Raw genomic sequence first — 14,340 nt, 5'->3', positions numbered from 1 at the left:
TCTCCACCAGACGCAGGAGGCGGGGAACTGGGGATCTTCGGAGGGAAATCACAGGTTGCATTTCATCTTCCCAAACCTGCCTCCATCTCTGGCTCTGTCGCACGGCGGTATTGCCGGAAAGGAATCTGCTTGAAATGAAAATCGCTTATTGCCACGAGTAGGCCTCAAATAAAGTTACTGTGAAAAGCCCCCTAGTCGCCACATTCCGGCGCCTGTTCGGGGAGGCTCTTACGGGAATTGAACCGTGCTGCTGGCCTGCCTTGGTCTGCTTTCAAAGCCAGCGATTTAGCCCAGTGAGCTAAAGCTGAGGATAGTTCCTGAGGTGCTGACTGACAGGATAACAGGCAACACGGCTCCACAAACATAGAACATAGAAAAATACAGCACAGAACAGGCCCTTCGGCCCACGATGTGGTGCCGAACCTTTGTCCTAGATTAATCATAGATTATCACAAAATTTACAGTGCAGAAGGAGGCCATTCGGCCCATCGAGTCTGCACCGGCTCCTGGTCAACACCCAAGGTCAACACCTCCACCCTATCCCCATAACCCAGTAATCTCACCCAACACTAAATGGCAATTTAGGACACTAAGGGCAATTTAGCATGGCCAATCCACCTAACCTGCACATCTTTAGACTGTGGGAGGAAACCGGAGCACCCGGAGGAAACCCACGCACACACGGGGAGGAGGTGCAGACTCCGCACAGACAGTGACCCAAGCCGGAATCGAACCTGGGACCCTGGAGCTGTGAAGCGATTGTGCTATCCGCAATGCTACCGTGCTGCCCTTAAGAACAAATTAATCTACACTCCATTATTCTACCATAATCCATGTACCTATCCAATAGCCGCTTGAAGGTCCCTAACGTTTCCGACTCAACTACTACCACAGGCAGTGCATTCCACGCCCCCACTACTCTCTGGGTAAAGAACCTACCTCTGACATCCCCTCTATATCTTCCACCATTCACCTTAAATTTATGTCCCCTTGTAATGGTTTGTTCCACCCGGGGAAAAAGTCTCTGACTGTCTATCTATTCCCCTGATCATCTTATAAACAGCTCGGAACACGGCACCTTGGGGAGTTGCCAACTCCAGTTGGACTTATTCCCAGATGTTTCACCAGATGACTATCCACCTCCAGGCATTGTTCATGCCGCCGCCATCTCTGGAACTAATTAAATGGAAACCTTTGAAGGAAAGTAACTAAAAAACGTTGATTGCCTCTCCCGGGTTTTGGCTGCCAGCCGTGTCCAGGAGGTTAACCTCCACTCCCCGGGATACGCCAGGGCTATCCCGGAGGGTTGGCAGCAGCCTAACTGACCCTGCCTGAGCTGACTGGAGTGCTTTCTGCCCTTCCTGTCCGGAGGTTATTGCATTGCCCGCTCTCCTGCTCGTCCCCCACCCAAACAACCATATCCTCTGCATGGGCTTATCCAGGCAGGGGCTATTCGACTGCAGAAGGCGTCCTCCCTCGAGGCCCGCCCTTTGACCAAGTCTGAAACACCTTTCGGCCAAGTGGCTCAACCTCTGCCTGCCGGGCCCCACCCTTCCCAACGCAGCATCGCCAAGGCGAGGGAACGTCTCTAAATCACACTCACAGGTCAAGGTGAAAACAGCCTGGGAGGGTGAAATGTTTGCCCTGGGTCATTGGGACCAACTCCTTCGCTGTTAGTCCACTGGGATAATCATCCCCCCCCCCCCCCCCCCCCTCCAGCTCCCCATCCTGAAGGCAACCTAAGGGGTCACCAGTGCTGACCCAACAGCCCCCCCCCCCCCCCCCCCTCCCCCAACATTTCCCTCCAGATCCCAGAGCACTGAGCCCAGACCCCTGGGCGGCACGGTGGCTAGCACTGTGGCTTCACAGCGCCAGGGTCCCAGGTTCGATTCCCGGCTCGGGGTCACTGTCTGTGCGGAGTCTGCACGTTCTCCCCCGTGTCTGCGTGGGTTTCCTCCGGGTGCTCCGGATTCCTCCCACAAGTCCCGAAAGACGTGCTGTTAGGTGAATTGGACATTCTGAATTCTCCCTCTGTGTACCCGAACAGGCGCCGGAATGTGGCGACTAGGGGCTTTTCACAGTAACTTCATCGCAGTGTTAATGTCAGCCTACTTGTGACACTAATAAAGATTATTATTACGCAGCCTGATTTCAGCTGGAGCTAACCACGAACCTGCCTAATTCGAGTGGATAAATTGAACACAGATTAGTACCAGACGAACCGTACTATTGGACAAGCACAGATATTTATCCGCATCCTCTTTAAGAGAGTTTTACAGCACAGAGAGAGGCCCTTCAGCCCATCGTGTCTGTGCCGACCATCAGGCCCCTATCCATTCTAATCCTATTTCCCAGCACTCGGTCCGTAGCCTTGTGTCGCTGGGGCGTTCCGAGTGCTCATCGGAAACGCCTCTTCGATGTTGTGAGGGTTCCCGCCTCCACCGCCCTTTCGGGCAGCGAGTTCCAGACTCCCACCCCCCTCTGAATTACAAGCAAGGATTGTCAGTCCAAATAGGTGCACACATCCATGGGGTGGGCGCAAGAAGAGGCGGACAGGCGCTCCTGTCCAGGGTTGGGAGCAGGGCTGCCTTCGGAATGGGTTAGTTGGCAGCAGTCTCATCGCTAAGTCAGATCGCTGCACGATCGCGTGTTCCCCTCCAGGGATGCGGGCATGTAATGTTCCCGGTGCCCCGCGCTGGTGAGGCGCGCTGGGTTGACCTGTCCGTTCGCCCCCTCCCCCGGGTGGGGGCTGAGTGGTGGTGGGGGGGGGTGGGTGCGAGAGATATCCCACGGGATAAAGAGCGAGGGAGTGTGTCCCAATGGAGTGAACATTTCTCCCTCAGCCGGGAGAGCTATCGGGTCACTGTCACAGCGCTGTGCGTGGGAGCTTACTGTGCCCGATTGTGCCCGCAGATCCGTGGCCAACTCTTCCCACACCACAGCAGCGACCCAGGGGTGTTAAGGGCAACACTTAGCGGGCTGCATGGCGGCTCGGGAAGCCCAGAGGTTGTGAAAGGCGCCACGTAAATGCAACCCTTGTCTTTCCCGTTTCGTGCCACCAGTGACATTTGTCTATCTCGCAGCCAGTGGGAGTCTGCAGCCAGTGCACCCTCCCCCCGGACCAGCCAGTGGGAGTCTGCAGCCAGTGCACCCCCAACCCGGACCAGCCAGTGGGAGTCTGCAGCCAGTGCACCCTCCCCCCAGACCAGCCAGTGGGAGTCTGCAGCCAGTGCCCCCCCCACCCCAGACCAGCCAGTGGGAGTCTGCAGCCAGTGCACCCTCCCCCCGGACCAGCCAGTGGGAGTCTTCAGCCAGTGCACCCTCCCCGGACCAGCCAGTGGGAGTCTGCAGCCAGTGCCCCCCCCACCCCGGACCAGCCAGTGGAAGCCTACAGCCAGTGCACCCTCCCCGGACCAGCCAGTGGAAACCTACAGCCAGTGCACCCTCCCCGGACCAGCCAGTGGGAGTCTGCAGCCAGTGCACCCTCCCCGGACCAGCCAGTGGGAGCCTGCAGCCAGTGCACCCTCCCCCCGGACCAGCCAGTGGGAGCCTGCAGCCAGTGCACCCTCCCCCCGGACCAGCCAGTGGGAGTCTGCAGCCAGTGCACCCTCCCCGGACCAGCCAGTGGGAGTCTGCAGCCAGTGCACCCTCCCCGGACCAGCCAGTGGGAGTCTGCAGCCAGTGCACCCCCCCACCCCGGACCAGCCAGTGGGAGTCTGCAGCCAGTGCCCCCCCCCCCCCCGGACCAGCCAGTGGGAGCCTGCAGCCAGTGCACCCCCCCACCCCGGACCAGCCAGTGGGAGTCTGCAGCCAGTGCACCCCCACCCCGGACCAGCCAGTGGGAGTCTGCAGCCAGTGCACCCCCCCCCCCCCCCCCGGACCAGCCAGTGGGAGTCTGCAGCCAGTGCCCCCCCCCCCACCCCGGACCAGCCAGTGGGAGCCTGCAGCCAGTGCACCCCCCCCACCCCGGACCAGCCAGTGGGAGTCTGCAGCCAGTGCACCCCCCCCCCACCCCGGACCAGCCAGTGGGAGTCTGCAGCCAGTGCCCCCCCCCCACCCCGGACCAGCCAGTGGGAGTCTGCAGCCAGTGCACCCCCCCCCACCCCGGACCAGCCAGTGGGAGTCTGCAGCCAGTGCACCCCCCCCCCCCCCACCCCGGACCAGCCAGTGGGAGTCTGCAGCCAGTGCACCCTCCCCGGACCAGCCAGTGGGAGTCTGCAGCCAGTGCCCCCCCCCCCCCCACCCTGGACCAGCCAGTGGGAGTCTGCAGCCAGTGCACCCTCCCCGGACCAGCCAGTGGAAGCCTACAGCCAGTGCACCCTCCCCGGACCAGCCAGTGGAAGCCTACAGCCAGTGCACCCTCCCCGGACCAGCCAGTGGAAGCCTACAGCCAGTGCACCCTCCCCGGACCAGCCAGTGGGAGTCTGCAGCCAGTGCACCCTCCCCCCGGACCAGCCAGTGGGAGTCTGCAGCCAGTGCACCCTCCCCGGACCAGCCAGTGGGAGTCTGCAGCCAGTGCACCCTCCCCCCCCCACCCCGGACCAGCCAGTGGGAGTCTGCAGCCAGTGCACCCCCCCCCCCACCCCGGACCAGCCAGTGGGAGTCTGCAGCCAGTGCCCCCCCCCCCCCCCCCCCCACCCTGGACCAGCCCTTGCAGACCAGCAGCCTGAACTCCAGCAACATTCACAGTGCATCAAGCGGGCAGAGCGTTGCATCCACCGTGCTGCCTTTGCCAGCGGTGTGGGGCTCACAGATCGCAGCACGCACACACACACACACACACGGCGGCAGCAACGAATAAAAGCCGGGAGCGATGAGCCTCCCCAGCAGCCCAAAAAATAAAAGAACTGACTCACTGCCGTCGACGAAAGGAATCCGGGTCCTCCTTCCAGCAGGCGAGGTCTAGTGCCTCAGCCAGCGTCGCTCCATCACCCACCAGCTCCACACGCTCCTGCTGGGGGGCAGGGGTGGACTGAAGGGGTTTTGAGGGAAGGGCACCCGCTTGTCTTCAAGGAGTCGCTCGCTCCCTCTGCGCGCCAGACGATGGATGTGTTTCCCTGTTGCAATTGGAAAGCACCCTGGGCTGTCTCTCTCTCTCTTGCTCTCTTCTCAGCTGGCTATCCTCCAGTGAGCTGAGAGAGAGAGAGAGAGAGCGAGAGAGAAACAGTTTCCTTTGGAAATCCCCAATTCAGCCCTGACCTACCATCACTCCTCCCCTGTGTAACCCCTTCAATGCAGTTTTCGTGAATTCGTTTCAGATCTCCCAGGGAGAATTTGAATTCCCCAGAGCAGCCAGGGGTAATTCCTTTTTAAAAAATAGCTTTAGAGTGCCCACTTCATTTTTTCCAATTAAGGGGGCAATTTAGCGTGGCCAATCCACCTACCTTGCACATCTTTTGGGTTGTGGGGGCGAAACCCACGCAGACACGGGGGAGAATGTGCAAACTCCACACGGACAGTGACCCGGGGCCGGGATCGAACCTGGGTCCTCGGCGCCGTGAGGCAGCAGTCCTAACCACTGCGCCGCCCTGTCAGGAGTGATCCCGAACACGCAAGTTCCCCACCAGTGACACTGGATGGAGCACATTCCTTGTGTGTGTGTGTGTGTGTGGGGGGGGGGGGGGGGGGGGGGGGGCGATGACATTCTGAGGTATTAGGAATACAGATCAGGTTTTGATTTATTGTCACGTGTACCGAGGTACAGTGAAAGGTATTGTTCTGCGTACAGTCCAGGCAGATCGTTCCATACGTGAAAAATATAGGACATATGATAGAAACACAATGTCAACGTATAGATAAGAGATGTAGAAAGATGATCTGTGGGGGAGAGATCGCAGAGTCACCACACTCCGGCACCGTCTGTGAGGGCAGCACAGTCAGGAGCCATTCTGCCCATCAGATCTGTGCCCACCCAACCACGTGTCCATCCGGCCTGCCTTTAATGGCATTTGAAGTGCAGATTGAAGGATCTGTTTTAACTTGCCCGACCACCCTTAGAGGCAGCGATCTCTTTGAAGGCACCTGGTTCTTCCCTTAACTCGAGGCCCCCTGGTTAGAGAGGCCTCAGCCTTTTTATCTTTCAGTCCGAAGCCCCCGCGGCTTTTATCCACCTCGATTAAATCTCCCCTCAGCCCCCTCGGCCCCAGGGTAAACAAGCCCAGCTTGCCCAGTCTTTCCAAATCGCTGGAATTCTCCAGTCCAGCTGACATTCCTCCTAATTCCCCTCGCTACCTTCTCTTCCCAACACTGAGGCGACCAGAGCCTGGCTGGAGCTGAGGCCTAACCCGTGTTCCTGGAGCCTTCCCAAATGGCCTTCCAACCCATTCAGCCTGTTCGCCCACCCTGCTACCCGGGTAACTCTGTAACTAGTAATCCCAAGACCCCCAGGCTATCATTCTGGGGGGGGGGGGGGGGGGGGGAGGGGGGGGGGGGGAGGGGGGGGAGGGGGGGAGGGGGGGGGGGAGGGGGGGGGAGGGGGGGAGGGGGGGAGGGGGGGGGGAGGGGGGAGGGGGGGGGGGGGAGGGAGGGAGGGGAGGGGGGAGGGGGGAGGGGGGGGAGCGGGGGAGGGGGGAGGGGGGGAGGGGGGAGCGGGAGAGGGGGGGAGGGGGGAGGGGGGGGGAGCGGGGAGGGGGGGAGGGGGGGAGGGGGGAGGGGGGGGGGGAACACGGGTTCGAATCCCACCCCGGCAGCTGGTGGAATTTAAATTCATTTCATAAAATCTGGGATTGAAAGCTGGCCTCAGTCACGGCGACCATGACAACCATCATCGATTGTGGTAAAAACCCCATCTGGTTCACTTTAGGGAAGGAAATCTGCCGCCCTTACCCGGTCTGGCCTGCACGTGACTCCAGGCCCCTCGGCCCTTAACTCAGTTCGAGGGGCAATTAGAAATGAGCCGGCCCAGCAATGACCACATCTGAACGAATATATATTTTAAACGGCACGCATGGTTGTTATTATGAGCGGGCTACCCGACCGTGTGAAGCATCACGGCCCACTCTGACCTTCGCCTAAACCTCCAGCAGGTGTCAGTGTGGAGTCACAACGAGTCGGAACAGGTCGGGAACGGCCAGACCTCTGCCATTTCATCAATCCAAAGTTGAAATCTATGTGTGCGCGGGTTTCCTCCGGGTGCTCCGGTTTCCTCCCACAATTCAAAGGTGTGCGGGCTAGGTAGCGTTACGGGGATAGGGTGGGGGAGTGGGCGAGGCTAGGGACACTCTTTCAGAGGGTCAGTGTAGACTCGATGGGCCAAATGGCCTCCTTCTGCACTGTCGGGATTCTGTGATTCTATCACATGATTGACCAGGAATCTCTCCCGTTCTCACCGCCGGCCATTGGCGAGTTTGGAAGGATTTTTCAGGCTGATAATCAACCCGTTTTTTTTAAATTTAGAGTACCCAATTCATTTTTTCCAATTAAGGGGCAATTTAGCATGGCCAACCCACCTAACCTGCACATCTTTTCGGGTTGTGGGGGCGAAACCCACGCAGACACGGGGAGAATGTGCAAACTCCACACGGACAGTGACCCAGAGCCGGGATCGAACCTGGGACCTCGACGCCGTGAGGCAGCAGTGCTAACCACTGCGCCACCGTGCTGCCCCGATAATCAACCCGTCTGCCCGCGTCATGATCGCGCCTTCCTTGGTCGCCATGTCCTGGGGTAAGACCCGATCCCATCTCCTGTCCCATTGGCTAATTCATGGGTCAGCAGACCTCTTCGACATGATGTGTAACCTCTGCTCCCCGGTCAAAGAAAACGGCGAACCTCTGTCCATTTTGTTCCCACCCCATCAGTGTCCTTCAGTCAGTGAGGGGGAGGTGGCAAGAATATACTCTGCCAGTCAGTCCTGTTCATCGATTGGCCGCAAGGGCCCAGGACAATAAAGTTCTGGTCAGGCCACAGCTGGAATATTGCGTCCAGTTCTCGTCGCCACTTTAGGAAGGATGTGGGGGTCCTTGAGAGGGTGCGGAGGGAGATTCACCAGAATGTTGCCTGGGATTGGTGGGGGGGGGAGGGGGCTGTTGGATTTTATCTCAGAGGTTAGGGATGGAGAAGCCGAGGGTTGTTCTTCTGGGAGTGACGGAGGTTGAGGAGAGATTTGATCGAGGTGGACAAGTTTACGACAGGTTTATGAGAAGGAGAAGCTGTTCCCATTCGCTGATGGTACACGACCTGGGGGTGCACAGATTTTGGGCAGGGGGGGGGGGGGTTGTAACGGGGAACTCAGCGAGGGTTAACGACTTAACACGTTGCCCGCAAGGCTGGTGGAAGCGGGGATGCAGAATGATTTTAATCGGTTGAACACCTGGGTTTGGAGCTACAGGGATAGAGCGAGAGGGGAATGTGTCTACAGAGAGCCAGCATGGGATCAATGGGCTGAGTGGCCTCCTTCTGCGTCGTATTGACTGCGAGTGGCCGAAACACTCTCAGCTCTGAGTCAGAAGGTCGAGCGTTTCCCGCCCGCACCCCAGGGCCCCTGATCCAGGCTGACTCTCCGGAGGAATACCGAGGGAGGGCTGCAGGGTCAGAGGTGCTGTTTTTCAGATAGGACGGTAAACCTCGGGCACGGCCTGGCGATAAAAAAGACCCAAAACACTGTTTGAAGGGGAGCAGGGTGATTTCTCCCTCGCTTCCTGGATCCCTTGTGTTGATTCCTTAATCAGTTTAAAATGATTATCCACGATGGCACGGTGGTTAACACTGCTGCCTCACAGCGCTGGGGTCCTGGGTTCGATTCCCGGCTGGGGTCAGTGTCTGTGCGGAGTCTGCGTGGTCTCCCCGTGTGTGCATGGGTTTCCTCCGGGTGACCCGGTTTCCTCCCACAGTCCAAAGACGGATTAGAACATAGAACATAGAACAGTACAGCACAGAACAGGCCCTTCGGCCCTCAATGTTGTGCCGAGCCATGATCACCCTACTCAAACCCACGTATCCACCCTATACCCGTAACCCAACAACCCCCCCCCCCATTAACCTTACTTTTTTTTTAGGACACTACGGGCAATTTATCACGGCCAATCCACCTAACCCGCACATCTTTGGACTGTGGGAGGAAACCGGAGCACCCGGAGGAAACCCACGCACACAGGGGGAGGACGTGCAGACTCCACACAGACAGTGACCCAGCCGGGAATCGAACCTGGGACCCTGGAGCTGTGAAGCATTTATGCTAACCACCATGCTACCCTGCTGCCCCAATTGGCCATGCTAAATTGCCCGTAGTGTCCTAAAAAGTAAGGTTAAAGGGGGGGTTGTTGGGTTACGGGTATAGGGTGGATACGTGGGTTTGAGTAGGGTGATCATTGCTCGGCACAACATCGAGGGTCGAAGGGCCTGTTCTGTGCTGTACTGTTCTATGTTCTATGTGCAGATTAGGTGGATTGGCCATGATAAATTGCCCCTTAGTGTCCAACGATGTGCAGGTTAGGTGGGGTTACGGGGATAGGAGAGTGGGACTAGGTTGGGTGCTCTTTCAGAGGATCAGTACAGACTCGATGGGCCTAATAGCCTCCTCTGGCACTGTAAGAATTCTATTATCTCAGCGCTGTTTGGGGGGAAACCTTCTCTGAACAAATTGACTTATGTTTCTTTTCAGCTTCACGTCAGCCTGAGTTTAGCTCAGGCTACAGTTTACAAGCTTTCTGTTCCTTGCAAAGTAACTCACAAATTTAGGATGAGGTGACTCAGCACAAATTGAGGAACACTCTCTCCTGTTCCCCCCTTGGACGTGTCACAGGAGGAGGCCATTCGGCCCTCCCTGTCTGTACTGGCCCTCCGAGTGTGCAATTCATCCCGTGCCACTTCCCCGCCTTCTCACCGTAACCCGGCACATGCTTCCCCCTCATTCCCTCATAAAGGGCCTCATTCCCTCTTGACAGCCTCGATTGAACCCTCCTCCTCCACTCCCGTGCAGCGCGGTCCGAACCCCAACCGCTCCCTAAGTGGAAACTCTTTCCCTCGGGTGGCTTTTGCTGATCTCGCCCATCGCTTTAAATCGGTGGCCCCCCTCGTTCTCAAGCCGGCACAGGGGGAGGAATGAGACTCAATCTCACCGAAACATGAGGGGCGGGGAGTGGAGGGGGAACGTCGAGGGGTTGTTTCAGGAATACCGTGAACAGTTTTGGTCCCGTTATATAAGGAAGCTATTCTGACATTGGAGGAAGTCCAAAGAAGGTTCACTCGGTCGATCCCGGGTAGGGAGGGATTTTCAGACGAGGAGAGGTTGAGTAGGTCGGGCCTGTGCTCATTGGAGTTTAGACAAATGAGAGGCGACCTTATTGAGACATATCGGATTCTCAGGGGGTTGGACAGGGTGGATGCTGAGAGGTCGTTTCCCCTTGTGGGAGAGTCTGGGGCCAGAGGGCAGAATCTCAGAGTGAGGGGGGGGTCACCCATTTCAGACAGAGACGAGGAGATGAGGAGATCATTCTGGACTAAGATTGAGGAGAAATTTCTTTACTCAAAGGGTTGCGAATCTTTGGAATTCTAAACCCCAGAGGCTTGAATATAATTAAGGCTGTGAGGTAGACAGGTTGTTAGTCTCCGAGCGATATGGGTGTCAATGTCTTCTCAATGACATTGCCACGGTTAAGGAAAACAGGCGATGGGTATGAACTGTCTTTGTGCAGGTATAACTAGGGGATGGCGGGGACACTGGTTTAAGTGCCAGTCGAAGAAACGTTAAACCCACCTTGAAACGTGGGATCTTTAACATCGATCTCAACCGCCAGAGGAATCAGAAGCAAAGTTGGGTTCAACATCTCCTCCAAGGGGAGCACCGTTGACAATGCAGCACTCTCTCAGCGAGGCGCCAGACTGTCCGCATATTACTGCCTCATACCCCAATGCGGGACTTAAACTTCTGACCTAGATGCGACTGATTGGGTTAATACTTCGATCTCGTTAGCGTGTTTCCAACTTCTAACGCAGTGCCTGAAGCTTTTTCACCGCCAAAGGATGCATATCGCCCTGTCCCCGACACTCACATCCACAAGAATGAAAGACTTGCATTTATCTAGCGCCCTTCACGACTTCAGGATACCCAAAGTGCTCTACAGCCAATGAGGAACCTTTGAAGTGCAGTCCCAGTTGGAGTTTAAGAAACACACCGATCAATGCGCCCACAGCAAGCTCGCACATAATCTGTTTCCATTGAGATGTTGATTGAGGGGTGAATGTTGGCCAAGTCGCCAGAGATAATTCCCTTACGTTGCTTTGAAATAGTGCCCGCGGGGTTTTCCTTCTTTTCCAGAGTTGCCTGAGAGGGTAGGCGGGGTCTTGGAATGATGGGCCATTCGTCAAAACGGCGGCTAGTTTAATGTGAATTTGGGCGGGGAAGTACCTCGTGGGGAAAATAGAAAGGTAAGGAGGGTTATTTTTTTTTATTCACAGGACGTGACTATCGCAAGACCGTCGAATGAGTGGTGGCGATTTTCTACCCTCGTTCGGGCATTCCAGAGCGAAGCTAAGAGCCGGCCACGTCGCTGTGGGGTCTGGAGTCACGTGTAGGCCAGGCCGGGGGTAAGGACGGCCGATTACCTTCTCTGAAAAGGGCCATCGGCGAATGGCTGGATATTGTTTTGCACAAGGATACGAGCTTTGCACTCCAGATTTATTGAAGTTAGATTCTCGAGCTGCCCGAATGAGATTTGAAACCAACTTCTCCAGAATGTGAGACCAGGGGCTGCATTCTCCGTCACTGGGACTACGTCCCCACGCTGGACTTTTACACCTGATAAACTGGCGTGAAAGAGCCACCTGTTCTCAGCCCTGCGGGGGGTGGGGGGGGGAGCAGGGACCCCGGAGTAAACCTCCCAGCTTTTGCTGCAGATAGCGGCCCCTGCACATACGGGTCGGATGTGGCGCACGCGCACGACAGCCGGTCTCCAGCGGCCGCGCCGTGCTCCATGGCCAACTCAGACCACGGAACTGGACATTAAAAATAGACCCCCCCCCCAGTCGGCCGCGCGCCCAAACATATAAGGCCCCCCCCCCCCCCCCCCGCCCTCCGATCGGCCCGTCCCCAGCCGGGGCAGCCGTGGACTGAGTCGGCAGCCGCCACGGTAGTTTCCTAACCGGCAGGACCGTGCGTGGTCCACGCCGTCGGGAACTCGGCCGGTCGGGGCTGGAGTGGGCCTCCAGCAATGGCTGCAGGTCGGCGATATGCGGATTAGGTGGCAGGTTGCCGAGGCTTCTTGATACGGTCGGTTCGTTCCCATTAGGAAGCAAATGGAAAATAGGTAGGTAATTAGTCCTGGTTCAGGAGGCATCGATTGGAGAAGTGAATCTCTGGTGGTGGTTTAACCTGAGGGTCACCACACCTCAGATGAGGGGCGGGGTTGAGAAGGTGGGGCCTTCATGAATCACTTCAGCCAGTAGGGGAATCGAACCCACGCGGTTGAGGTAATCTTGGACCACATACTGGCCGTCACCGCCTCCTAAAATGAAAGGGAGAATTTACATTGATGTAGCGCCTTTCACGACCTCAGGACTGCCCGGCGCCTTTGGCAACCAATGGGGTACTTCAGCCGCTGTCGCGATGCAGAAACCGCGGCAGCCAACGTGCGCACAGCACGATCCCACAAACGTGATGAGGTGACTTGTGACGCTGATTGGAGGATGAAGATTGGCCAGGGCACCGGTGGAGAACAGCAATGCCCTTTTGCCTTTGACCTGGTCGACATGCGATCGTTGACCTCTATCCGACAGGGTGACGTGGCCTTGTCGTACTGCATCGACCGCGCCTCCGACGGGGGCACCGGGAGCGCCAAGCTAGCTTTCTGCGCCCAAGGCTCTGGGGTGGGATTGGGGAATTAATGGACGGTTTGAGAGCAGGTTGCAGGCCGAGATCTAACCCTTCAAAAGGATCATTCCAAATCGAGCATCGCCTTTCTATCAGCGAGGTGTTAGCTCTGCCAGCCAGTGATACCAGTTTCAAGTAATGATGTTTAAGCCGAACACATTGAATATCAGAACATAAGACCGCACGGTGGTATTTCCAGGGTTCTCTCACAGGAAGTGGCTCTGTCGGTGTAGTGGTTGTTAACACAGCTAGAAAATGCAGAGGTCATCGCTGAAACCTGATTACAACACACCGTGAAAATAAATGTGCGGTATCTCAGCTGTTACCTGACAAGAGAGCAGGAAAACCGTTCTTCAGTCAGTGAAACCACACCTCCCCCCCCCCCCCCCTACAACTGGTTCACGAATTGCCCACAGGAGAGCGAACCTCTTCCACGCACTCTGCTGCACAAGAAAGGGTGGGAGGGGTGGGGGAGGGGGGGGGGGGGGGGGAATATCCTAAGGCTGGGTAAACCCGGGGTCTGTCTCCTCTGGAGTTTGGGAGAGTGAGGGGCAACATCGCCAACACGCTCACGCAAAGTCGTGAAAGGGGTTTGAAAGGGTGGACGCTGAGAGATTGTTTCCTCCGGTCGGGGAGTCCGGGGGGTGAGGGGTGGGGGCCTGAAATCTCAGGATCAGGGGGCCGATCATTTCGGACTGAGATGAGGAGAAATTCTCTTCAATCGAGAGGGTTGTGAATTTTGCTCCTGAGCAGTAGGCCTCAGACAGGGGCCTGGTCAAACTTAGCCGGGCCTAAAATCCCGGATCACTTCGTCTGACACGCCTGACTGAAAAGCGATGCCCCCCCCCCACATTTTGCCGGTTGCCGTGACATCGGGGGGGGGGGGGGGGGGGGGATTGAGGTGAAGTGAAACCAAACTCACCTGCTTCCCTTGGGTGATTCACCTCCAGAATCTCAGGCGGCAAGTGTGAGTTCCAGGTACCCCGTGAGTCGTGATCTGACGGCAAGAGCACTCGTGCCTGATCCGCTCTGTCCCAAAGTCGTCTCTCCGAATCACCACCAGGCCTTCCCCTTTCCCCCTGATGTCGACGAGTAATTGCGCCTTTCCTTCATTACCCCCCCGCCGCCACCACCCCCACCCCAGAGCCTTTTCACATCCCTCAGACGACATTCTGACAACCCAAATTTACATATATGTAAATCACCTCTAGGAAGGGAAGAAGGTTCAGCTCCGGTGACTCATTGACTGAACTATCGCTTCCTGCTATGAGTTACTGCGCTTTTCTATTGAAAGAGAACAAATTTAAAGGTTGGCGGGGCAGGGGGTGGGGGTGGGGGGTGTGTGAGGCGGGGGTGGGGGGCAGGGGTAGCGGGAGGTAGGGAGTGGGTAAACTGATGTGCTTTAGAGGAAATCTGAATCAACTTTTCAGAAGCTGTGGAGGAAGAGGAGATAGAGAGAGGGAGAGAGATAGATAGATAGAGAGAGAGAGAGAGAGAGAGAGATGCTCTTCATATCAATAGAGAGGGACCTA

At 57.1% G+C, this 14,340-nt stretch overlaps 1 protein-coding gene across 3 annotated transcripts in view; it reads right to left on the bottom strand.

The window, feature by feature from the left end:
* The window catches only part of LOC119957973 (TNF receptor-associated factor 3-like), a 46,453-nt gene extending 41,292 nt beyond the window's left edge, over nt 1–5,161 (bottom strand). For 2 of the 3 annotated variants that reach the window (XM_038786217.1, XM_038786216.1), the window contains exon 1: nt 4,857–5,161. The gene's annotated coding sequence lies outside the window, so the exon portion shown is untranslated. The remainder of the gene's footprint in view (nt 1–4,856) is intronic. The other variant, XM_038786215.1, reaches the window with a different exon arrangement.
* Between the last annotated feature and the right edge of the window lie 9,179 nt (nt 5,162–14,340).

The sequence above is a fragment of the Scyliorhinus canicula genome, chromosome 27 (assembly GCF_902713615.1).
Source record: "Scyliorhinus canicula chromosome 27, sScyCan1.1, whole genome shotgun sequence".
Lineage (NCBI taxonomy): Eukaryota > Metazoa > Chordata > Chondrichthyes > Carcharhiniformes > Scyliorhinidae > Scyliorhinus > Scyliorhinus canicula.
Note: the sequence above shows the minus strand (reverse complement) of the source record. Positions and strands in the feature narration are given on the sequence as shown.